The 24,489-nt window shown below is 43.4% G+C and overlaps 1 protein-coding gene across 1 annotated transcript in view; it reads left to right on the top strand.

The window, feature by feature from the left end:
- Positions 1-24,489, top strand: part of MUSK (muscle associated receptor tyrosine kinase) — a 238,647-nt gene that overhangs the window by 179,301 nt on the left and 34,857 nt on the right. The window lies entirely within an intron of this gene.

Below are 24,489 nucleotides of genomic sequence, written 5' to 3'. Positions count from 1 at the left end.
TTGACCTATGTGAAACACATGCCTGTAGTTAAATTTAGAAACCTCCTTATTTCCCCTTGTATAATATATCAGCTCTCTGGACATAATTCTGTGTGCAGTGCCAATTAGATGTCAGCCAACTGGATGCCTTGGAATTCTAAATGTGTGTTTACTTACTTTTGGGTCAAGTAGGTTGTCAATGCAGGAAGTGCATAGTCGATTAACTATTAAAAGGACTTCCCTTTATAATGTGTTATGTGACAGTATTAGTTGGATGGAAAAGAGAGGGAGGGGCTTAGCAAGATATCCTAATACCAATCTTACATGTTTAAGAAACTTGCTTTATAGGTGCAATTTCACATAGTTGGCCCATTGAATTTCTTAGGAGTCTCTGAATGGGGAAGTTTTTTTTTTTTTAAATCAAGTGTTTTCCCTGTACTATTACAGAACCAATAAAGTTAAGGGAGGCGAAGAGGGGGACTCTGGCTGTGCAAACACTTGCTGAACACAGTTACAGATATTGCCTGGGTCTTGCGAATTGCGTCTGATCTCTCGATGTTTTGTCGGCTGCTCGTAGCTGACGCGCGAGTGCGTTGTGGCTGGGAAAATGGAGTGTATAACTGTGACGGTTCAGGGGATTCCTTCCCCTCCATGTGTCCCTGACTCTCCCTCACTGGCTCACCAGTCTCCTCCTCTTCACCTATCACTGCTGTCTCCCACTGCACCCTCTGCTCCTCTTCTAGCTCCCATTGGTGTTCCCTCCTTTAAAATCCCTGTCTGTCCTTTCTCTCATTGCTCTGCATAGTTCTTTGTAACCTGGTATGGCCCGGAGGAGCGTTCATGGGTTCCAGCATGTCACATCCATGCTCCCAAACTTCTCCAGCAGTGCCATCTAAAATTTCCCCAGAAACCGTGGCTGGATCGCTCGGAGATCGATCATCAATGGGGGGATACTGTGACGGTTCAGGAGATTCCTTCCCCTCCATGTGTCCCTGATGCTCCGCTCCTGCCTGCCTCTTCTGTTCCTTCCCTGCCTTCCCCTGCTATTCTCCCTTCCTCCGCCCGCAGCTGTCCCTCTGCGGCAGCCTCTGACGCCATCCCGGCGTCGGCGCGCGCTCCCCGCAAAACACGCGCACCCTCTCGGTCTTCCATTCCCCGTTGCAGTGCCCCCTGCTCACGGCCCCCCTCGGCTCCCGCTCCAGTCCCCTTACCTCCTGCGGTCTCTCCTTCTGTCTGTCCTCCATCCTCGGCAAGTGCTCCCGCGGCGCGGCGCGCCAAGTGACGCAGCCTGTGCGCGCGCACTTTAACTTTACAGAGGGCACGCGCACACGCTCCTCTTATAGGCTCTATCAGACTCCTGGCTCCTCCTCTCATGCTCTACAGGCTATCTCCCTCACTGGCTCACCAGTCTCCTCCTCTTTACCTCCTCACCTATCCCTGCTGTCTCCCACTTCACCCTCTGCTCCTCCTCTAGCTCCCATTGGTGTTCCCTCCTTTATAACCCCTGTCTGTCCTTTGTCATTGCTCTGCATAGTTCTTTGTAACCTCTGTGTGTGCAGTCCTATGCTTGGCTCTCCTGTATTTTCCAGCTTCTGTTCCTGCTCCTGCTTACCCCTGGATTTCCCTGGCTTGACCTCTGCTTGTACTGGATTACCCTGCTCTCTATTGCCCTTGAACCCTGCTTACGGACACGACTTTGCTGACTTCTGTTATCCCTGGACTCTGGCTTACGAACATTACGATCCTGCTCTCTGTATCCCTGGACTCTGGCACATGGACATCACTATCCTTACTCTGAATCCCAAAGGCGTTGCAAGTATAACTAACCATCTCTCTACAGGCCCGGCAACGCCATACCACACTCCGGGCATGCCCTCACTGCTGTGGGTGCATGGTAAAACCCTTCCCACCTCAGTAATGGGGACTGGCCAGGTCGGCGGGCATACAGGCGTTACATTATGCAGAGCCCAACAAATGCAGACTCCCCTGAGGTGGGTACAGGTGTTACTTTGGAGCATTTACAACTTGTGAGCAACCAGCTGACCACTATTTGCCAGCAACTGGCTAACCTCCCTGTCCAGGAAACTCCAGTGGCTCCGTCACCTCCAGCTGCTATGACCCATGGTAATGCTGGACCCCATATTCCACCGCCCAACAGGTATGATGGGGACCCTCTTGCTTGCTGCGGGTTCCTAAACCAATGCGAGGTGCAATTCGAAATGTCTCCCTCTCAGTTTCCTACCGGCCGCTCTAAGGTGGCATACATTTACGCCTTGCTCACCGGTGACGCCCTCACTTGGGCCTCTCCCCTCTGGGAACATAAGACTGAACTAACCCAAGATTACCCTAAGTTTAGGCGTGAATTCCAGCAAGTGTTTGATACTCCCGCACGACGGGAGACGGCCGCATTCTCTCTCTTTCATATTTCACAGGCTCGAAGATCTGCTGCCAAGTACGCGATCGAGTTCCGTACCCTCGCCGCGGAGAGTCAATGGAATGACGAGGCACTCGCCGCCGCATACTGGCACGGACTCTCTGACTCCTTGAAGGATGATCTTGCTACCCATGCCCGGCCTTCCTCCCTGGAGGAGCTAATTACACTCAGTGTGCGCATGGACCAGCGCACCCAGGAACGACGGCATGAGAGACACTGTTCCCGTTCTCTTTCTTCCCCTGTTGTCTCTCACAGGTCGCCCTCTTCGCCTCTCCTGGCATCGGACGCCCCAGAGCCGATGCAAATCGGTAGCCAACAACTTCGGGCCGCGGAGAGAATGCGACGCCGTCAGAAGGGACTCTGTTTCTACTGTGGTTCTTCAGAACATCGCCTCCAGAACTGTTCCCTGAAGCCGGGAAAATGGGAACACCCAGAAAAGGTAGAGGGGCTTCTACCGGGTACTGTTTCTTCTTGCCCCTCTCTCCCTGAGGATCTCCCGAAGAAGTTTATGCTTCCTGTTACTCTGGAGGGCCCTGACCTCCTACTGGAAGTAAAGGCTTTCCTCGACTCTGTATCTGGCGGTAACTTCCTGGATCAAACCTTCGCCTCCGAGAACCAAATTCCTATGGCTAAGAGAAAAGCACCTATTGGACTCGAGGCCATTGACGGTCGCCCGCTCCAGCCAGCATTTATCATCTGGGAGTCCATTCCTCTCACGCTGACCTTGGCCGACGGTCATAAAAAGGTAATAGTTTTTGATATCTTCCATTCTCCTACTGTTCAACTTATTTTAGGATTGCCTTGGCTTCAACTCCACAATCTGCGCATTGATTGGACTGGCACCATGCCTATCCAGTGGCCTTCTTCCGCTGAGTCTGCTTCCACGGCTCCTCCTGTTGCGGTGCTTGCCGGCCTGGATTCCATTCCTTCCAATCTCTCGATTCTTCCGACCGTGTATCATGAGTTCCTGGATGTGTTCAACAAGGTACATGCTGAGGTTCTGCCTTCCCATCGTCCGTACGATTGTACTATCGATTTAATTTCAGGGTCCATCGTCCGAAGTCGAAGTCTTACCCTTAGCCCGTTACTGAAACTGAGACCATGACGTCTTACATACAAGAGAACTTGGAGAAAGGATTCATCCGCAATTCTACCTCCCCTGCTGGGGCAGGCTTCTTCTTTGTGAAGAAGAAAGATGGATCGCTAAGGCCATGTATCGACTTTCGCGGACTCAACAAAATCACGGTAAAGAATCTGTACCCCCTTCCCTTAATCTCTGAACTGTTCGATCGTCTCCAGGGAGCCTCTATCTTCTCCAAGCTCGATTTAAGAGGGGCCTATAATTTCATTCGCATAAGGGAGGGGGACGAATGGAAAACCGTATTTAATACGCGATCTGGACATTATGAGTATCTAGTAATGCCCTTCGGTTTATGCAATGCTCCTGCAGTCTTTCAAGAGTTCATGAACGACAATACGGATGTATTGGGAACATTTGTTATTGTTTACTTGGATGACATTCTCATTTTTTCTAAAAACTTAGATGAACACATTCACCATACCAAACTGGTGCTGTCTAGGCTCCGTACTAACCGCCTATACGCCAAGATGGAGAAATGTTTGTTCCACCAGACTTCTACTGCCTTCCTAGGCTATATTATCTCTAACCAAGGTTTTTCTATGGACCCAGAGAAACTGAAGTCTGTTCTCGACTGGCCGCTGCCAAATTCCCTCAAAGCCGTGCAGCGTTTTCTCGGCTTTGCCAATTATTACAGGAAATTCATCCGTAATTTTTCTTCCATTGCTCTCCCCATCACTGTCTTGACCAAAAAAGGTGCCGACCCCACGTCTTGGTCTCCTGAAGCCATTGAGGCATTCGAGTTACTCAAAAAAGCCTTCATCTCTGCACCTATCCTATGACACCCGGATACCTCTCTTCCCTTCAAATTGGAGATTGACGCTTCGGATGTGGGAGCCGGTGCAGTTCTTTCTCAGAGATCCTCTCCCCAAGAAAAACTCCATCCCTGTGGTTTTTTTCTCGGAAATTCTCGTCTGCCGAAAGAAATTATGATGTTGGAAATCGTGAGCTTTTGACCAATAAATTGGCTCTTCAGGAGTGGAGGCATCTTTTAGAAGGCACCAAATAACCTATTGCCATCCTCACCGACCACAAAAATTTGCTGTATATCGAGGGGGCTCGACGGTTAGGATCCCGTCAGGCTCGTTAGTCACTTTTTTTCCCCGTTTTAATTATACCATTTCGTATATTCCTGGTACCAAAAATATCAAAGCGGACGCTCTCTCGCCAGTTCGCCACGGAGAACGAATCTAATGAATCCACAGAACCCATTCTTCCTGCCAAGTGCATAATCTCTGCCAATAATTTTGATGTTTTGGATGAAATCAACAAAGCCCAGGTTCACATTCCCAGCAGGTTCATGGTACCAGAGGGACGCTTATATGCAGCTCCACGGTTTCGCCACAAGATTTTACTTTGGGGACATTCTTCTAGATCAGCCGGGCATCCAGGCTTCAAGAGGACAGCGGATCTTATTAAACTGACATTTTGGTGGCCTAAGATGAACAAAGACATTTTTGAGTTCACTAGTGCTTGTCCGGTTTGTGCCCAGAGTAAAGCTGCCCATCACAAACCTTCTGGCCTTCTCATGCCTCTTCCCATCCCGGAACAACCCTGGAAACACATCTCTATGGATTTCATTGTCGAACTTCCCAATTCCAAAGGAATGAATACCATTCTTGTCGTGGTAGACAGATTTTCTAAACACTCACACTTTATTCTCCTCAAGGGTCTTCCTAATTCTGCTACTTTGGCCGATATTTTTTCCAAGGAAATTTTCAGATTACATGCGTCCCCATTTCGTTTGTCTCTGACAGAGGGTCTCAATTCATCTCTAAGTTCTGGCGAGGGTTTTCCCAGAGACTCGGAATTTCTCTTCTTTTTTTCTTCCGGATACCACCCTCAGACCAATGGTCAGACTGAAAGGATGAATCAAACACTAGAGAAGTATCTCAGATGCTTCGTCTCTGAGTCACAAGACAACTGGGTGGACCTGTTACCGTGGGCCGAATTTGCTATCAACTCTCTTAAGAATGAGTTTACACAAGAGTCTCCTTTTTTCATCAATTTCGGTTTTCACCCTAGTAGTCTTCCCCTCTCCTCCCCCCCTTCTGGCGTTCCCGCAGCAGACTCCCATCTTACGACCCTTCAGAATTCTTGGAGAAGGATCCTTAAGTCCCTACAGACTGCCGTCTTTAAACAAAAGATTAAAGCAGATCGACGTCGTCAACCAGGTCCTTCATTTAAGCCAGGTGACAGAGTGTGGTTGTCCTCAAAGAACATCAGGCTCAAAACTCCATCTCCAAAACTGTCCCCAAGATTTTTGGTTCCTTTCAAGATAACAGAAAAGATAAATCCAGTCGCCTACCGTCTAGCACTACCTCCCACCATGAGGATACCTTCCGTATTTCATGTGTCCCTACTCAAGCCTTTTGTCCAGAGCTCGCACTTCCCGGATCCTTCCTGAAAACTCAACCCAGTGTCTACCCTAGGACAACAGGAGTACGAGATTCACTCTTTAATCAAACCTCGTTGGTCAAGAAACAAGCTCCAGTTCCTCGTCCACTGGAAGGGGTATGGCCCGGAGGAGCGTTCATGGGTTCCAGCATGTCACATCCATGCTCCCAAACTTCTCCAGCAGTGCCATCTAAAATTTCCCCAGAAACCGTGGCTGGATCGCTCGGAGATCGATCATCAATGGGGGGATACTGTGACGGTTCAGGAGATTCCTTCCCCTCCATGTGTCCCTGATGCTCCGCTCCTGCCTGCCTCTTCTGTTCCTTCCCTGCCTTCCCCTGCTATTCTCCCTTCCTCCGCCCGCAGCTGTCCCTCTGCGGCAGCCTCTGACGCCATCCCGGCGTCGGCGCGCGCTCCCCGCAAGACACGCGCACCCTCTCGGTCTTCCATTCCCCGTTGCGGTGCCCCCTGCTCACGGCCCCCCTCAGCTCCTGCACCAGTCCCCTTACCTCCTGCGGTCTCTCCTTCTGTCTGTCCTCCATCCTCGGCAAGTGCTCCCGCGGCGCGGCGCTCCGCGCGCCAAGTGACGCAGCCTGTGTGCGCGCACTTTAACTTTACAGAGGGCGCGCGCACACGCTCCTCTTATAGGCTCTATCAGACTCCTGGCTCCTCCTCTCATGCTCTACAGGCTATCTCCCTCACTGGCTCACCAGTCTCCTCCTCTTTACCTCCTCACCTATCCCTGCTGTCTCCCACTTCACCCTCTGCTCCTCCTCTAGCTCCCATTGGTGTTCCCTCCTTTATAACCCCTGTCTGTCCTTTGTCATTGCTCTGCATAGTTCTTTGTAACCTCTGTGTGTGCAGTCCTATGCTTGGCTCTCCTGTATTTTCCAGCTTCTGTTCCTGCTCCTGCTTACCCCTGGATTTCCCTGGCTTGACCTCTGCTTGTACTGGATTACCCTGCTCTCTATTGCCATTGAACCCTGCTTACGGACACGACTTTGCTGACTTCTGTGATCCCTGGACTCTGGCTTACGAACATTACGATCCTGCTCTCTGTATCCCTGGACTCTGGCACACGGACATCACTATCCTTACTCTGAATCCCAAAGGCGTTGCAAGTATAACTAACCATCTCTCTACAGGCCCGGCAACGCCATACCACACTCCGGGCACGCCCTCACTGATGTGGGTGCGTGGTGAAACCCTTCCCACCTCAGTAATGGGGACTGGCCAGGTCTGCGGGCATACAGGCATTACAATAGCACAAAAGAGGGACTAACCAGAGAAAATACAACCTTCTAAGTATAACTTGAAAAAATATTTATAGGTGTCAGATTTGGGTAAAATGGGTATCAAACAATTACGCAGATGAGACTCCTTCAACGTGTCACTGGAATTAGTTCACTTTGGTCCTAGGAGGGATGTGTAGTGTATACACATGTGTAACATAGTTAAGATGGCAGTGAATTTCTCTTAAATAACACAAATTACAAAATAGTGCTCACCATCCAAACCCACAAATTAAAACAATTCTTGCATAACTGGACATTATCATCATAAGATGCATAGAAAAAAAAGACTTTACCTTATCATGTAAGAAGATATTTATGAAAGGCCTCTCTAAAAAGATACATTATTGTATGCCTTATTTTTAATGACATTGTTGCAAGTGACATTACAAGTGTTCTTGTAATTTCCTTCTTGTTCCGTTTGCTTTGTTTGGCCTCATAGGATAAATGTGACAAATAATGATAGCACTGAAGCCTAATAAATGGCTGAGCCTGTCTGTTGTACATCAAGTCATTGTGGCTACCTGCGCCTTTGTTATAGAAACCATTTTTGTGTACACTTGTGCCTCCCTCGTATTGTCAATAGTTTTATTGTTAGCATCTTGTGTATGATTGTAAAAGGGTAGTTGAAGTTGCATTACAAGAGAAAATTAATAAAAAGAACACTAATGTTGCCTGTGTGTTGTAGCAGCCAGCGAATAAGGTACATTAAGTCGGTTTCTCAACCCTCTCCTTAGGGCTGGGGTGCACAAACTGGGGGGGCACAGTATTTTGTAGGATTTTCTAGGGGGGGGTGCGGCAGTCACAGTGGCCCTGCACTCTTCCCCAAGGCATTTAAATTAAATGCCGGGGGAGGCGAGAGGCCTCTGTAACATCTCTTACCTGCTCTCAGCCAGCTATTCGGCGATGCGTCGCCATGACCACGCGGGGTCAAATGATGCCGCGGAGTAAAATGACGTCAGCAAAGCCAGACAAAAGGTAAGGAGGGGGGGGTGCCAGCAGGGAGGGAGAGCAGGCAGGGGGGGCGCGAACAGAAAAGTTTGTGCATCCCCTGTATTAGGGCACCCCAGCTATGCTATGTTTTATAAATAACAAACCAATCATATATTTACATGTAGGATATGTTCATACATGTGTGACTGGTGCAGTATTTATTGGTAATTCCTAATATCTGCCGTAGCTGGAATTCCCAGAGGACAGGTTTGAGAAATACTGCATTGAGTGTTGAATTGGGATCAATATCGTGCACAAGAGACCAAATTGGGGCAGATTTATCAAATGCTGGTAAAGGTTAGCCAACCCAATCCAGTTTTATTGGATCAGTGGGAATTAACTACATATGGCCAAAAAATGTTTGTAGATTTGGATCTGCGGTTCTTTCAGTTTGCGGATTTCCGTGAATCAGTCTAAAAAAGGGTGATTCGTCTCGATTAATTTTTTTAGCACTGAAAATCCAATCCACGGATTACGTAATCCGTTGGCTACTTTGTAAAAATCCATGCAGATTGTATCAAATGGCGGTTTTGGATTAATCTGCACGGATTTAGACTGGAACCATTCATTGACAGATTTTACACAGCGGAACAGATTTTAAATGGAAAGCTCGGGAAATTCCAGGAAACAGATTTTCAAAGTTTCACCCATCTCTAGAGTTAACACTGGATTGAGTTAAAAAAAAACTATGCCAATCACAGTAATTTGCGTTACTATTTGTATGTTGTAGCCAGGATTTTCACCTTTTCGAAAATCCATTGCGAGAGTACAGTATCACAGAATACAGCATCACAGTGCATAGAATAAAAGATAGCATGATATGCATTTGTTGTTTTCATTATTTTCCTAGTATAGCAAAAAATTACAAAACTGGTAGAAGTCCCTTTTGCAGGACAAATAAAACACAATATATTAAAAACTGTAGTATACGCAATCAATAAAGGGAGGTGCTAACCAGTGACTATGCTTTCCCTAATCAACATAGCCAATTAGCTCCTCGACCCCACAGGTGCCGAGTGGATTTGAACAGAGGGGGAGGGGGGAGAGAGAACATAGAGTAGTACTGTATATACGTAATTTTCCTCTGGTAGAGAGTAATTAATGCACTCACAATTGATTGGAGAAATAGAGCCTTTATCTAGGAGTGCTGGATCAGGAACAATGTTGTTATTGAAGTGGGCTGGAACCGAGAATTCCTTTTCCAAGTTGGCTCTTGCTACAGGATCCCTGTTGTGTTCTGAGAGCACTTGTTCTCCGTCTCAGGGAAACACCATGTAGGGGAGATAACAGTGTAAAACACACATAGTATAATATTGTTTATTAATATTATAAATGTGTGTGTTAATTAGCCTCTACCAGGGGCAAATTATAGACATACTACTCTATGTTCTCTACCCCCCCCCCTTCCCCCTATTTTTTTGCACCTTGGTAATCTTCACTATCTATATATATATATATATATATATATATTATATATATATATATATATATATATATATATATATATATATAATGAAAAGCAGTTGGCACACTGAAAACAGATTATTCACTGATGCTTATCACATATATGCACATACACAGAGAGATTTTACCAGATGGAGATCCAGGAAAAACGAGACAGCACACAGTCAGGGTAATCCAAAGTTGATGTATTCAGAATAAATACATAGGCACTGCATCCAACGTTTCGGTCATCAGAATGTGACGGCGGCTCGGAGAAGCTGGGACTTCACAGAAGGAGAGAGTGGCGTGCAAACGGAGCGACATCATTGTGCGGTGGCGAATGAGTATCCTCATTACATGCTTTTACCTTTTATTCGTTTGTGAGTTTAAATTTGTTGGACCTACCTTTTTTAATTGAAGTGCATTAAAGTGTATTTTTTCATGTTGCACTAGGATCGGGCGCTTTCTTTTCTTGTTGTTCATATATATATATATATATATATATATATATATATATATATATATATATATATATATATATATATAAATATATTTCAGTAGGAAATGTACAAGTTAAAAAACAAAATAATGTAGAGCCTTAGTCTTCGATTCGAACAAAACATAAGGGGCATATTTTGTTGATTTAAGCATGTTGGCCTATATTACTTAGCAGTGCTTTGCCCCAAGACACCTTATGGTCCATTCCCTTTAATGGGCTGAAAGTGTCTTCCAGGGCTGTTAGGTGTCTTAAATTAGCACCTCTTAGTAAATATGCAGCTCGGGGGCAGATTAATCAAATGACAATACAGGCTAGGGCATCCAATCCAGCATTAACTCCCATTGATTTGAATCAGAGCGAACACTGAATCAAGTGCCCTAACCTGCACTGGCGCTTAATCAATTATCTGCCCCTTTATGCTTTCCAGTGATCCGCTTACAAATTTTGGTATAAATGTATTTATCTTTTATGGAAAGAGACCGGTGCTACAGAGTAAGTGCTGAAGTATGTATTAAGATGATTCAAGACAAGAAAATAATGCTTTTAGAAATATTAGTCTTTTGAGGAATGATCTTGTAAGCGAGCAGATAGCTCATATATGTATAAATCTATAGCTCAGATGTGAGGATACCTATTGTAAGTGGGACACAGTGGGTAATAGAGTCTGTAAGACTGGTCTGACTGGTTCTCCTCACCACTAATAGGTTAATACCCCTAGAGCAATGGTAACAGTTCATCTTGGTCCAAGATCATATATAATGGAGTAAATGGGGGTGTCGCTGTGCGCGCTTGGCTGATTGTCTTCAGCATGGCTTTCTGGTCAGACCACACTGTTCGCATCATTCCGCGCATGCCGCGTTACTTCCGGTTCTAAATTTCTTCCGGTTTTGGTTGCCTACAAAGCAGGAGAGACCACGAGAAACCGTACACTCTTTGACAAAGTGCTGTGGTGCACGAAACGCATCAGAGTTACCTGTTACCACCATTCTTGATGCCACCCAATTCAATAAAGTGTTTTTAGCTTATTTTTGATAGGCTGGGCCCCACAATTATTGCTTCTGTGTACCGCCTTTTTTCCAATGTTTAGGATTCTCATCTGTTTTTAATTTTTATGCTGTAGCACTACTTAGTTATTGGCTTTGGGAGTTTACTAAAAGGACATCCATGGTATTGCCAAGAGTACTGAATACTTACTTTTAAGAGCACTTGGAGTTCCAATGTTATTTTACTTTTGCAGCTGTTTTAATTGTAAGGGATAGTAATGAGGAACTTTTACTATACTCTGGAAACCAGAAGAGTTGTTTGCCTGTCTTATAATACTAATGAAGGAGCAGAATGCAAAATACAGTTCTCAATACACTGAGAATTCTGGAACTTTGAGACTGCTGACAAATATGTTGCAAAGAAGCCCTAATTTCACAAAAACAATTCTGAAGCAGTTATCATGTATTCACACCTATTCACTTCAATATAACAGGGAAGTGTGCATTTTTGGACCCTTTGAATCAGCAATCAAATATCTGCCAATTGTTATTGATTTTTTTAGTGTTTCACTGATCTCTGGGTAGTTGCACTGATTTTTAGCATCAGTGCTCTAAACAGTTAACAGGGGTGCTCCAGTCCTGAAGCCCCCCCTCAACATGTCAGGTTTTCAGGATATATCTGCTTCAGCACAGGTGGCTCAATCAGTCCCTGCATCTGCGCAGATAGCTCAATCAGAGGCTCAGTCTTTAACTGAGCCTCTGATTGAGTCACCTGGGCTGAAGCTGGGATATCCAGAAAACCTGACCTGTTGGCTGGACTCGAATTGATCACCCCTGCTCTAATAAACTTCAAATGAAAGGGACTCTGGGTTTTTAAGGTTGATATCCCCAAATTAACCATCACTTTAAAGATTACGTCTGCACACAATGCCTTCCAAAATGTGAGAATCCTTTAGAGAAGTGAACCTAGACCTTCTCAAAGCTCAAGTGATTGCAACAGTGATCTGTATAGGACAGTGTTTCTATGGCTCTGTCGTCTAGTAATCTGTTTATGGCAATAAAAGGAATGCCCATTTTAAAAAAACATTCCTAAATGTTTCTATTGTTGTGCCTTTTTCTTTACAATCTGTAGTTTTGTGATCTTAACTGGATGACTAAGCATGAATTGGCAACTGGTTACCGTAAATCTATTCCGTAATGGCAATGGCCCCTGGACAGGTGCAGGAGTGCTTTCAGTTAACTCATTTCCATATATCACACAAAACAAATGAGCTCATCTGCCCTATTATTTTCTTAAAGTAGCAGCATGCAACATTGTATTTATGTGATGCCTTTACTGTAAATTCAAAGAGCTTTGGGATACTAGATTGTAAGTCATCTCTAATGTGCAAACCTTGCAGCATATTACTGGTACTCCTGACAGCAATCAAAGGGATGAAACTAAAAGTGAACAATGCTTTAATTATCCATCATAGGTGATTGATCTGGGGTACAGGGAGAATCATTTATTTGCCAAAAATCACAAAGTAGATGTACACTGACTCACTCTATCACTTTTCTCTTTAATTAAAGAACTATGATTCTGCTTGACATCCCCCCATCCAGTCACTTTCTCTCTCTTGGGAGGATTGTTACGATTCTCATTTCTCTGTAATGGATTAACTCCATTGAGCCAAAACTGGAGAAACAGCGGCTCAGTGAGTAAAGGCACTGACTGGCACTGAGTTTGAAGCTGGCGAACCTGGTTCAATCCCCAGAGTCAGCTCCTTTTGACTTTGGGCAAGTCACTTTATCTCCCTGTGCCTCAGGCACAAAAAACATAGATTGTAAGGTCTCTGTATAGTGCAATGGGAAACTAGCAGTGCTATAAAGAGCAAACAATTATTATTATTTGCAGTTGGGAACAAGTACAGCTGGTTTCATATGGGTAAAAACTATTCAACTCTAGTGACATTTAAGAAGTCTACTAAGATAAGTTAAAATGTCGCCTTCCTCTGTCTTCTGCCTTCAAAATTCAATATGAGAATATGTCCCTTTGATCGTTTGCAAAAGTTCATCCTGATTTTCAACATGGCATTTCATGACATTACATTGCTGGGCTATATGCCAGAAGGCGTTTCACCCCTCCACACTCATTTGTAGGCCAATATACATTATTTAATACCCTTCCTATTGCTACTTTTATCTTAAAGTAGTGGAAAGGGCAGCAGATTTTGACCCATGTTTTACTCCACAACTGACTATCAATGAGCATAAATCTGCAGCTTTATTGAGGTAATACAATATTGCAGTACATGTAATTGATCCGCTTCCATATACCAAGGGCACCCCTAATTTATTATATATACAAATTTGTAGCACAAGGTAATACTAAGCATTTTAGAAAACACTTGGATTGGATTGATAATAGTTATTGTAGGTATTCTAGAATATTGGTAAACCTGTGAAAAGAAAATTCAGGGAGAATTGAGAGCAAAATGTATCGATTTGCATCGGTTTGCCAATTTTTTTTCTGGGAGGAATTTCAGTGATTCATTTCCACAAATTATGAGGGAGTCTCCCTCATAATAAGGGAGAGTTGGCCAGTATACTGTATACATTGATTAGACAATTTAGTAAGTACAGTTTATACTATAGATCTTTTGTTTAATGTAACATATTTAAAGTCATATTGGTCCTGGAGATGTGTTATGGGTTGAGAACTTTAATGATTTAATGGTTCAAGAGAGTTATACATAGATGAAATGATAGTTTAGAGAGCATTAGAAACATTGTTTTTCATGTGTACTATATTTTGGCCGAATATAATTTAATATTGAATGTATTGGGCAAACAATTTCAAGCAGAGTATTGTTTTCAATGATTTCACTGTATATAAATAATATAAGAAAAAAGAGGAGCAATAGTTCCAAATCAATGCTCAGTGTGTGTAATCTTGGTCCAGATATTGTATAATTCTATGGCGACGTGGTGATCAAAGGGAAGCGCAAACATGTGGAGATATAAAAAATAAAACTGATGGTGCAGTATTGTGACAAATAAATACGTATTCTTCTTTAAGTGCTGTTATTTATACTCACAAGTGTGAGGATGATACTGTGTACGTAAAGGTATCTTTGGGTATATGTCTGCAGTGATGATAAGCTGGCTGGAACCTCGGTGTGGGAATATATTCCTTAAATGGTTAAACACAGAAAAGCCAACATAGCGCGATCTGTTTAAAAACTGTATTCAAGTGGTTAAAAATATAACATTACACTCACATGATGTATGCTATTTAAAAGCATTTAGATACGCAATGCATCTCGCCTCCGGTATCTTGGTGCAGTTTTTCCTTCCCTCTTCTCGGCGTGCGTCTCACTCCTGCGTTCCGGCAGGGCGGATGTGACGTCAGTGAGACTTCGGGAGTTCCGGTTTGGAGGGCTGGCTGTGAATCACCTTCACTCTACGCGTTTCTTCCCTTAGGATTGCAATTGTATTTGTATAATTGTATAATTATAATTCTATGCATGGACCATATGAAAGTTTAGAACTAAGTTTAGAACTAAGGGCCTCATGCAGTAAAGTCCGAAAGAAATTATCGGCAGGGTTTTGAACTCGTCATGTTTTTGCCGAGTTACTCTCACGGGATGCAGGAAGGCCAGAATACCAGTGAAAGCAACATTTCCAAACATGGCAAGTTGCCGGCGGCGACAGGACCTGCCCTCCGAAAAGGGCTCACCTGGCGACTTGTATCTGCTGCCGAGAGATCCGCCTCTCTCTGCGAAAAATCTCTCCGGAAATAAAAAGATTTTAACATTTAAATGTTATTACTTGTATATTGTGCAGGGGGTCTCCGAAGCAGAACGGCATTGATTTCATATCCGGGGACCCACTACTTCCCGAGATACAGGCCCCGTTATGGGGTGCCGGTATCTACTATGCATTGAGATGCCGGCACCCCATAATGGGACCTGTATCTCGGAAAGTAGGCGGTCCCCGGACCTGAAATCAATGGGATTCTGCTTCAGAGACCCCCTGCTCATCTACACTGGTCATAAAATGTAAATGTTAAAGATTTAGTAAGCACCAATACACAACCCATCCCCTGTGCCCACCCATAAAACCATTATTTATTTTTTTACACACACAATTAATACTCCAGGCCGGCGGGGGTCCCCAGTGGTCCCTACGGGTGTTTGCAGGCCCCACAGTGAACCCGGGGGGTACCCCGTGGGTCCCCGCAGGCCTGAGGTACCATTCCTGTATGTAAAAAATTAAACATGTCCTACATTTCAATCAATACACCTCCCCACCAAACACATACAGTACAGTAATGGGCAAAATAACTGTTATCCAGATATGGATAATAGATGATTTACCCATTATTAAATACAACATTAGCAAGCATACATAAAGTAAATAAAACCGTTCTACTTACCCCTGGCAATATGAAGGGCATCCTCGTCAGCTTACTGCAGGTCCATGTCCTCTGTAGCCAGAAAAAAACCAAAGCAGAATACATTCTAATGTCCCCTAGCCCCTTAATCACCTTAGCGGTTTATAAACGCTATAGTAATAAAGGGGTTAACCCACCCTGCCCCACTACCCACCCGGGAGGCCTAACCAACCACCCCAGACCCACTATACCCACCCTGTACCCATTGAGTGTCATAGTGGTACATCATACCCATATAATATAGATGGCTTGTGGGAAGCGCAGGTGTCACCGTATGTGGAAAAAATATATATAGTGTGATATGTTCAACAACAAAAAAACAATTGAAAAAACAGCAAAATGTGGACTCACAATTTTCCAAAATAATACCAGCAATATAAATATGGAAGACTTGCTAGATGAGAGGTGCCAGGTTTCAACAGGACAGGCCCTCAATGAAAAAGATGACACTCTTAGTGCAACATTGCATGTTCACCATAAAATACATTTATATAGCAATGAATATTGCACTCACATTTGGCACAATGTGCATAAACACATAAAATTATAGATGCGCAGCTTCTGGGTCACCATCAGCCCCACTCTCGAAATCGCGTCGCGTCACTTCCGGTTTGGGCCATCGCGTCACTTCCGGTTTTCGATCGATCGAAAAAGATGATATCCACGATTCTGGGGGGGGTTCTGGGGACACACCAATGCTGCTGCTGTTCACTCAACGCGTTTCGCTTGTATCCAAGCTTCGTCAGGAGTCTCATATAATATAATATAGGCCTGATAAGCCACTATAACACTCAATGGGCACCTAATCACAATTCATGAATGCACAAAAGACACAATAATAAAACATCCAAAACACCTAAACACCCCAATTCAATCAATTAAAACACTAACCAGCAAATGCAATTAATACAAGCACTGACAAACACAACAGGGAATTAATTCAACCATTAACCAACAAAGCAATTAATCAATAAAACAACTCAGCTAAACAAGGAATTAATTCAACCAGATACCCGTGGGGACGACCCTGGGAACCCCAGACTCTCAGGGACCACCCGTGGACCCCATTGGGGCCTGTGGGGACATATGGAGCCTAGGAGGCACCACCCGAAGGCCCCCAGACACCCGTGGGTACCCCCTGGGGACATCCGCCGGCCTGGGGTATTAATTGTGTGTGTAAAAAAATAAATCATGGTTTTACAGTATGTGGGGTCACAGAGTGGGTTGTGTATTGGTGTTTATTAGATATTGTAATGGTTTATTGTGGGACTAGGAGGTGGGTAGTGGGGTTGTTGTGTGTGTGTGTTTTTTTGTATTATGGGTATCGGGGGTGGGTGAAGGGGATATTAGCCCCAAGGATGTTAGTGGTTAGCCGCTGAAGTTGTCTGTAAATGCATTTTTAATGCATGGGATTCATGCTGGGGGTCTCTGGTGCTGATTTTAATGGATATCAACTCTGGAGACCCCCGGCATCAATCCGATGCAGGAAACATGCATTTTTTTTCTAAGTCCCCTCTCGCCGCTCATCCGCAGCTTCTCCCCATCTTCTTGCCAACTTTTTGTGGCGGGACGATTTAGAGAAGGAATTGCAATTCTAAAGTGGCGATCAGCTGTGATAAGCTGACCGGGGCTTATAGAAATGACCATGTTTGAAAAACTGGCGATCAGTGCCGAAAAGTGGCTTATCAGCATGCGTCTGCCGATTTTTATTTTTTGGCAAAAAAACGCCGATTTTTGCTCTTATCGCCAGCTTATCGGGGCTTACTGGATTGCACGCAGTAGGCTTTTTTGGCGACAAGCTGGCGATAAGTGGCTTATCACTGCTTACTGCATGAGGCCCTCAGTTTAGGTAAATGTCCAGGACACATCAATGAAGTCTGCTTGTTAAAGCCATGATTATAATCAGAAAATAGTCAGATTTATACTCCAGAAAATACCCGGAGGGGATGTCTGTGATGCCACAAGGTGGTAACTCCAGACCCCCTCACTGCTTGTGGTATAAAGTATTGAAGTTAGACTAAATACATGCAAATATCACAAAAGCGGATCTTAAGAGTATAGTGTGATAAATCACACAAAGATATTACTCATGACCCTCCAATCCATGTGTCCACGTGTCCCATGGGTTGCATGCTTCCAGCTTTCGTTGAAGTCGGAAACCGGAAGTGCTTCTCATGTGGGAAGAATAAGGAAGAGCACTGCTCAAAAAAATGATGGAGGCTGAATCGTAGATTAAAAATGTATTAGGTCACCAGCAACATACCAATAAGAAGTAGTGGGACAGTCTCTTAACGCATTTCGCGCAACACTGCGCTTTGTCAAAAAGTGCTATACCTCTGTACCATGTAGGATTTTATAGCAGTCCCAAATTAGATGTTCCACCATCTGTGCTCAAAAAAATGGTTCCTCAATGCATTGGAAACCATAGATGTTTCAACGGTGCCCAAGTGGCGACCCCTCTGGGGGGAGTCAACAATACATATTCTTCAAAAATGTAATCAATGTTAACTTTAACGTATCTTTGTGCTAACGATATGCAAAAGAGGTGTGGACAACTTCAACGCATATCTTCAGCAGTCCGCTAAGTTAACTTGGGAATTAGTGTCTACTGTATGTTTTTAGGTTGTGGCTGTTCCTGGCGTTACCAGGTAACTGAAAATTATTTGGCCTTGTTTGTGGTTCTGAATTGGCCTACTTTGGCTCCTTATATTGCCATAATAATATAGGAAGCCAAAGTGAATACCTTGGTCTAGGACAAATAATTTAGCCATGACCTGTGTATGCATGGGTTAATACAAAGACCCAAACTACCCTACTACCCATTGTATGACGTAGCGGTACAGCCGCTATGGCATTCTAGACCCCCCAGGACTACCTTATTAGGTAACATCACGTTAGTAGGCAACTTTTAACGGAGCTTTGAGTATCAGCCCCTTAGAGGAGATACCTAGCAGTGAGGCGGGAGGAGTAATCATGTGCTGCATGTTAATGTTTATCTGAAGCCAGTTTATTTACCACAAATATATCAGTTACTTTGGTTACCTACATACATAGCAGTAGTTATTGCTCCCACTGTTGTGTAGTGGTCAGATATTCTGTGGTATACTGCCATGGAATCCTATGATAATCTGCATAATAATGTGATGTTCTGCATTATTAGTAGATAAAATAATGTTGTTACATTTATAGGTAGATTGCATCAGACATGATTATTGGTGATAATACCTTAAACGTTCTTCTTTTTTCCTTTTTGAAACTCAAGTACGTTTTGCCCCATTGGGAGAAAAGCACTACATAAATAAAGTTATTATTATTAGTAGTATTATTATATATGGAGGTGGGTTACTGCTTACCCCTTCTTTTTGTCCTGACAATGGTCCCAAAATACCAAAATGTTCGCTGCACCAATGATGCTATTGATATGCAATAAAGTTTTTTAATTGCACTTTATCTTGGTGTGCCTGGCTCCTTGCTTCTTCTCCAACACCTCAATGGACAACATAGTTATTTAGGGTTCAACGTAAGAATAAGATGATTGTTGGCTTTGAAAAATCTTGACAGAAACTAGAGCTGCAAATTTGAAATTAAATAAGGAAAAATGCATTCTGTTGGTATAAAGATTGAATATTCATTTAGTGACATTGCTTTCTATGAAGGTATAAAACCTGTCAAAGTAAAAGATGCCTCGTGCGCAGTCAAAGAAGTTTGTTCCGTGGTTACTGGGCATAGAAAACTACCTTCATGCACCAAATGCCTACAGTATTAACAGTTCAAAAAAATGCATTATAATTGGGCCATGTGCAGTAATTCTCCAAAAGCACCACGATTGTTGGCAACCCATGGATTATGCCTCTAAATCAACAATTGATGCGGAAATCAGGAATGCACAGGTTGAGAAGGTGCTTTTAGGAATATTGTTTGCCTGTGAAGATTTAATCAAAATATTCATGGCCAGATGGTGGAAATAGAAACAGATTAGACCCCTGATTAGAGATGGGCAATTTTTGGGGCGAATTTAGATCCACACCGTATCGGCAGGTTCCTTTGGTCCACGGATTTCAGCGGATCAATGTCAAAAAGGGCGATTCGCGGTTTGCACATTTTTTATTATTATTACCAATACATGCTGCGGATTCCGCAACCCGTCGGCGGATTTGTAAAATCCAATCCATGGATTGCTGAGTCCACCGATTAGATTCTACAAATCCGTCCACGTGTTGTATCCAATGGTGGATTTTGATGAATCCACACAGATTGAAACTACCAAAATCCATTTGCAGATTTTACACCACAAAAAGAATTTTGAGGATATCAGCGAAAATCCAGGAAATTAATGTTGGTGCATTCATCCATTTCTACACCCGATAGCCGTGTTAGGTCAACCACAAAATATTGAGGATTCAAAGAATGATGATTAAAGAGAGTGGATAGTCAGCATAGCCGGGTCTGGGTAGCAGAGATCTGGTTAGTTGTGATACTTGCGGAAGTCCAGGGGCGGAGCCGGAGGGATGGTCCATGTCCTTTGTGCCATGATCAGGGGTTGGAGCCGGGAGAGTGGTAGTATATCCGATAGCTGTGGTCAGGGATGGAGAGGTGCGGGTAGTCAGATGCAAGCCGGGGTCTTTATCTAGAGAGGGTCCAATTGTCAAGCCGGGGTCGTTATTCAGAGAGGGTCCTAAAGTCAAACCGGGTCGGAACACAAGGGAAGCAGCAGAGAAACACAGGAACAAGGTACAAGGCAAGGCACAGCATTCTCAGGAACACAAGTTTTCACAGGATTATGCTCAGCGATGAGAGAATGAGCAGGCAGGTTTTAAATAGGAAACAGGAACCAGTTGCAAGGGAGGCAGAGTGGAGGCACGGCCTCTGCGGAGACGAGGATAGGCTGCCAGAGACAAGGAGGCAATACTGGCACTTGCACACAGCTGGGTAGCGGTGCATGCCGTCACGTGCGCGCGCCGCGCGTGAGAGGTGCGCGATGCGACCGGGGGGGGCGGAGCCAAGCTCCGTGATACAGCGTGAAGAGTTGCGGGTGCGCGCATGCTCTGTAACCAGAGCGGGGAGGTGTGCTGCAGTAGGTAAGGAGGGAACAACCTGCGGGGGATGTGTTCCTTACAAGTACAAAGCAAAATGGAACCGGAAACACATCAGTGTTGCACAACCCAGTGCAATGCATCCAATGTATAAAAAATAAATGTGTTTTATTCTGTAATTCTTCTTTAAAAAAATTTTTGGGAAAAAATAAATAAGCACCATAAAACAAATGTATACACCTGACCTTTTTCAAAAGCCCTACTTATCTTGATGCTCTTTGTACCAAAAATGGCACTTTCTCAAAGGATATACACCTACAAACACCCATTTTAATACCCCCATCTTAATACCCCCTGTCTTAATACATCACATGTGAAAGCTGTCAGCAACTTAGGTATGACCAACAGGAGCTCAAACAGAGAACGTTCACATTCTAAAAAAACTCACCAAACACAAATGTACAGGCATACCCCGCATTAACGTACGCAATGGGACCGGAGCATGTATGTAAAGCGAAAATGTACTTAAAGTGAAGCACTACCCTTTTCCCCACGTATCGATGCATGTACTGTACTGCAATCGTTATATACGTGCATAACTGATGTAAATGACACATTTGTAACAGGCTCTATAGTCTCCCCGCTTGCGCACAGCTTCGTTACAGGTAGGAATTCGGTATTGCTGTTCAGGAAGTGCTGACAAGCGCATGCGTGAGCTGCCGTTTGCCTATTGGGCGATATGTCCTTACTCGCGAGTGTACTTAAAGTGAGTGTCCTTAAACCGGGGTATGCCTGTATATACTTTGAGACATATTATGTGGTCTATTAGAGTAAGTGCCATTGCAGATTGTACTACATCAGTAAAACCACAAGGATGTTTAAGGAGTGAATTAATTTACCTGTATATCGTTCAGCTATTGGGAAGGTACTGAATAGCACCCTGGATAATAGGGAACGGACTCTTCAAAAATGGCACAACATTTTCAAGCATAAGGACATGGCCTGTTGACTACAGGCATACCCCGGTTTAAGGACACTCACTATAAGTACACTCGCAAGTAAGTACATATCGTCCAATAGGCAAACGGCAGCTCGCGCATGCGCCTGTCAGCACATCCTGAACAGCAATACCGGCTCCCTACCTGTTCCGAAGCTGTGCGTAAGCAGGGAGACTGTGGAGCCTGTTACAAATGCGTTATTTACATCAGTTATGCACGTATATGACGATTGCAGTACAGTACATGCATCGATAAGTGGGAAAAAGTAGTGCTTCACTTTAAGTACATTTTCGCTTTACATACAAGCTCCGGTCCCATTGTGTACTTTAATGCGGGGTATGCCTGTATGTGTTAGGGTCCAATTGCCCATATACAATACCTAGATCCCAGAGGGACAAAATATTGTTACGACTAGAAACTAAAATTATCTATAATCTTGAAACTATTTCACCTAAGGGGCTTAACAAGGAGTTCAAGCAGGGCTACTTCTTATGAGTGTATGATGTGATGATTTTATTGCATTTATGGTGGTCAAAACAAATAACTACAGTATGATGCTAATTATGTATCAATAATAGATGTTTAACATTTATATACAATACCATAATTGGAATAGTTACATCTGCGGCCACAATTGCTCAGAGAAACTAAGTTTCTGGATACTAAGTTTTGAAACCACCGTTACTTCTTTTCGCATTCACTTGACTGTTCACTGTAGCAAACGCATTTTCTCTGTTTACACAGGAAGATGGTTGCTTAGCAATAAAATAACTCACATGAGGGCCCTGTTTTTCTAATCACTTACTTCCGTTTTGTATCTACTGTATAAAGTTTGGTAAATTATATCCCCACTATCAATTAAAGACAGGTTAAAGTATTCTTTGTTTGAGAGTTCTAATTGTTCTTCCTACATATTGTAGGCCACACCTACGGCACAAGTAAGAAGATAAAATTAAATATTTTATATTACAATTGAAAATTTGAAAAACAGACAAACTTTTTCCATTTTCAGTGCTGAGATTTTTTTTTTACTTTGTTTATAAAATTACAGCATTCGCTTCTGCCCTCCCCATTGCAACAACCCACATATTGTATTCCTGATCATTTTAACCTTTCATTTAACATTTCCAGTTGAACATAACTTGGTGACATCTTTAATAATCTTGGGAAGATCTGCATTGATGGAACAAAAAATGACCAATGTTTCATAAGCATGTCTGTAATGGCATTAGCATCTGAGCTAAAATCCCTACTGATTTCCTCTTACAGTAGTTTGCAATATTTATTCCCTACATGTACCTAAAGAGTTCTTATTAGTTTCTGGAAGCATCCAAAATATATGATCCCTTACTAAGAAGAATTTGTTAATTTATCTGCCTGAATGATATATAAATGAATATCCGAACAATTTCCATCATCTGGGCTTAATTCCTGGTCAGCACTGACATATCTCTGCCTTCGTTACAGGCTTATGCACCTTCTTTATAGAGGTGCTTTACTCTTCCAGTAGGTCTTACAAAGAAAAAGCAGTGTAAAAATGTCACGAATGCCACACCTGTGAACATGTCACTTGTATATGTGACAATGGTTAATACATACAGCTAGCTAGCTGCTCCACTTTTCACCTATGCAAGGTACCTCAAATGAATAATATCTAATGTCAATCTGCCACAGTATATATATATTTACTTTGTATTTGTCCCGTAAGGCACACCTGTGAGCAAGTGACTTGTATGTGTGACAAAGGTTCCACATACAGCTACCTAGCTGGTCCACTTTTCACCTATGCAAGCTACCGCAAATGAATAATATCTATCCTCAATGCATCACAATATATATCTCTACTTCGCTGCCACCGCCACATAATGATCAAATGTTAATTTGCAGTCTTTGGTCTATGCTTACTAAAAAAATGTATTTGGCACACAAAAATCTATTGTAGCAAAATGTTTCCGAAAACGGAAATGATCCTTACAAAACGTGCAAGTTCAATCAGAGCCCAAAGATATATTTATTAAAGTGTAGATGTTATATACAAAAGTAGTACAGTACTTAGTTTACAGAAAAAGATTATTACAAGAACATACAGTATAAAATGCAGACAGTTTCTTAAAATAATAGAATAAAATAAACAGAAATCCCTATATATATGTCACCACATGACAGTAGCTACTGTACTTGCTCCAAAGAGGTCATTGGAATTTGAGAATTAACATATCTTGTTGACATCACTTGCTTAAAGAAGCATATGAGTAGCACCGTAGATATTACTAGACACGATACATACAAATGCCCTCCTACTGTTTCTGTACGTTCCTCCTACATACCAATTAGATTGTAAGCTCCTCGGAGCAGGGACTCCTCTTCCTAAATGTTACGTTTGTCTGAAGCACTTATTCCCATGACCTGTTATTTATATCTGTTTATTATTTGTTATTTATATGATTACCACGTGTATTACTACTGTGAAGCGCTATGTACATCAATGGTGCTATACAAATAAAGACATACTTTACAATACAATACAATACATCAGACACTCCTCTTGTAGGATGCTAATTTTCCTGTCTCAAATGCCTGATTTATATTCTAAACCAGCGGTGCGCAAACTCCCCTCACCTGTACCCCCCCTACCTGCTCCATCCTTGGTCGCCCCCCCCCCTCGCGTCTAATGGTGCGTCAAATGACGCCGCGGGGTCATGTGACTTCACGTGACCCACAGTGTCATTTGACATCATGGCAATGGGCATCATTTGATGCCGTGTTGTCATAGAGACCTGTAACCAGAGCCTGGTAATTAAGTTTACAGAGGCCTCGCGCTCTCAGCGCGGGGCCTGTGTAAACGCTGCACCCCCCCAGAAA

The sequence above is a fragment of the Ascaphus truei genome, chromosome 1, assembly GCF_040206685.1.
Source record: "Ascaphus truei isolate aAscTru1 chromosome 1, aAscTru1.hap1, whole genome shotgun sequence".
NCBI lineage: Eukaryota > Metazoa > Chordata > Amphibia > Anura > Ascaphidae > Ascaphus > Ascaphus truei.
The sequence above is the reverse complement of the archived record's forward strand: the minus strand, read 5'-3'. Positions and strand labels throughout refer to the sequence as shown.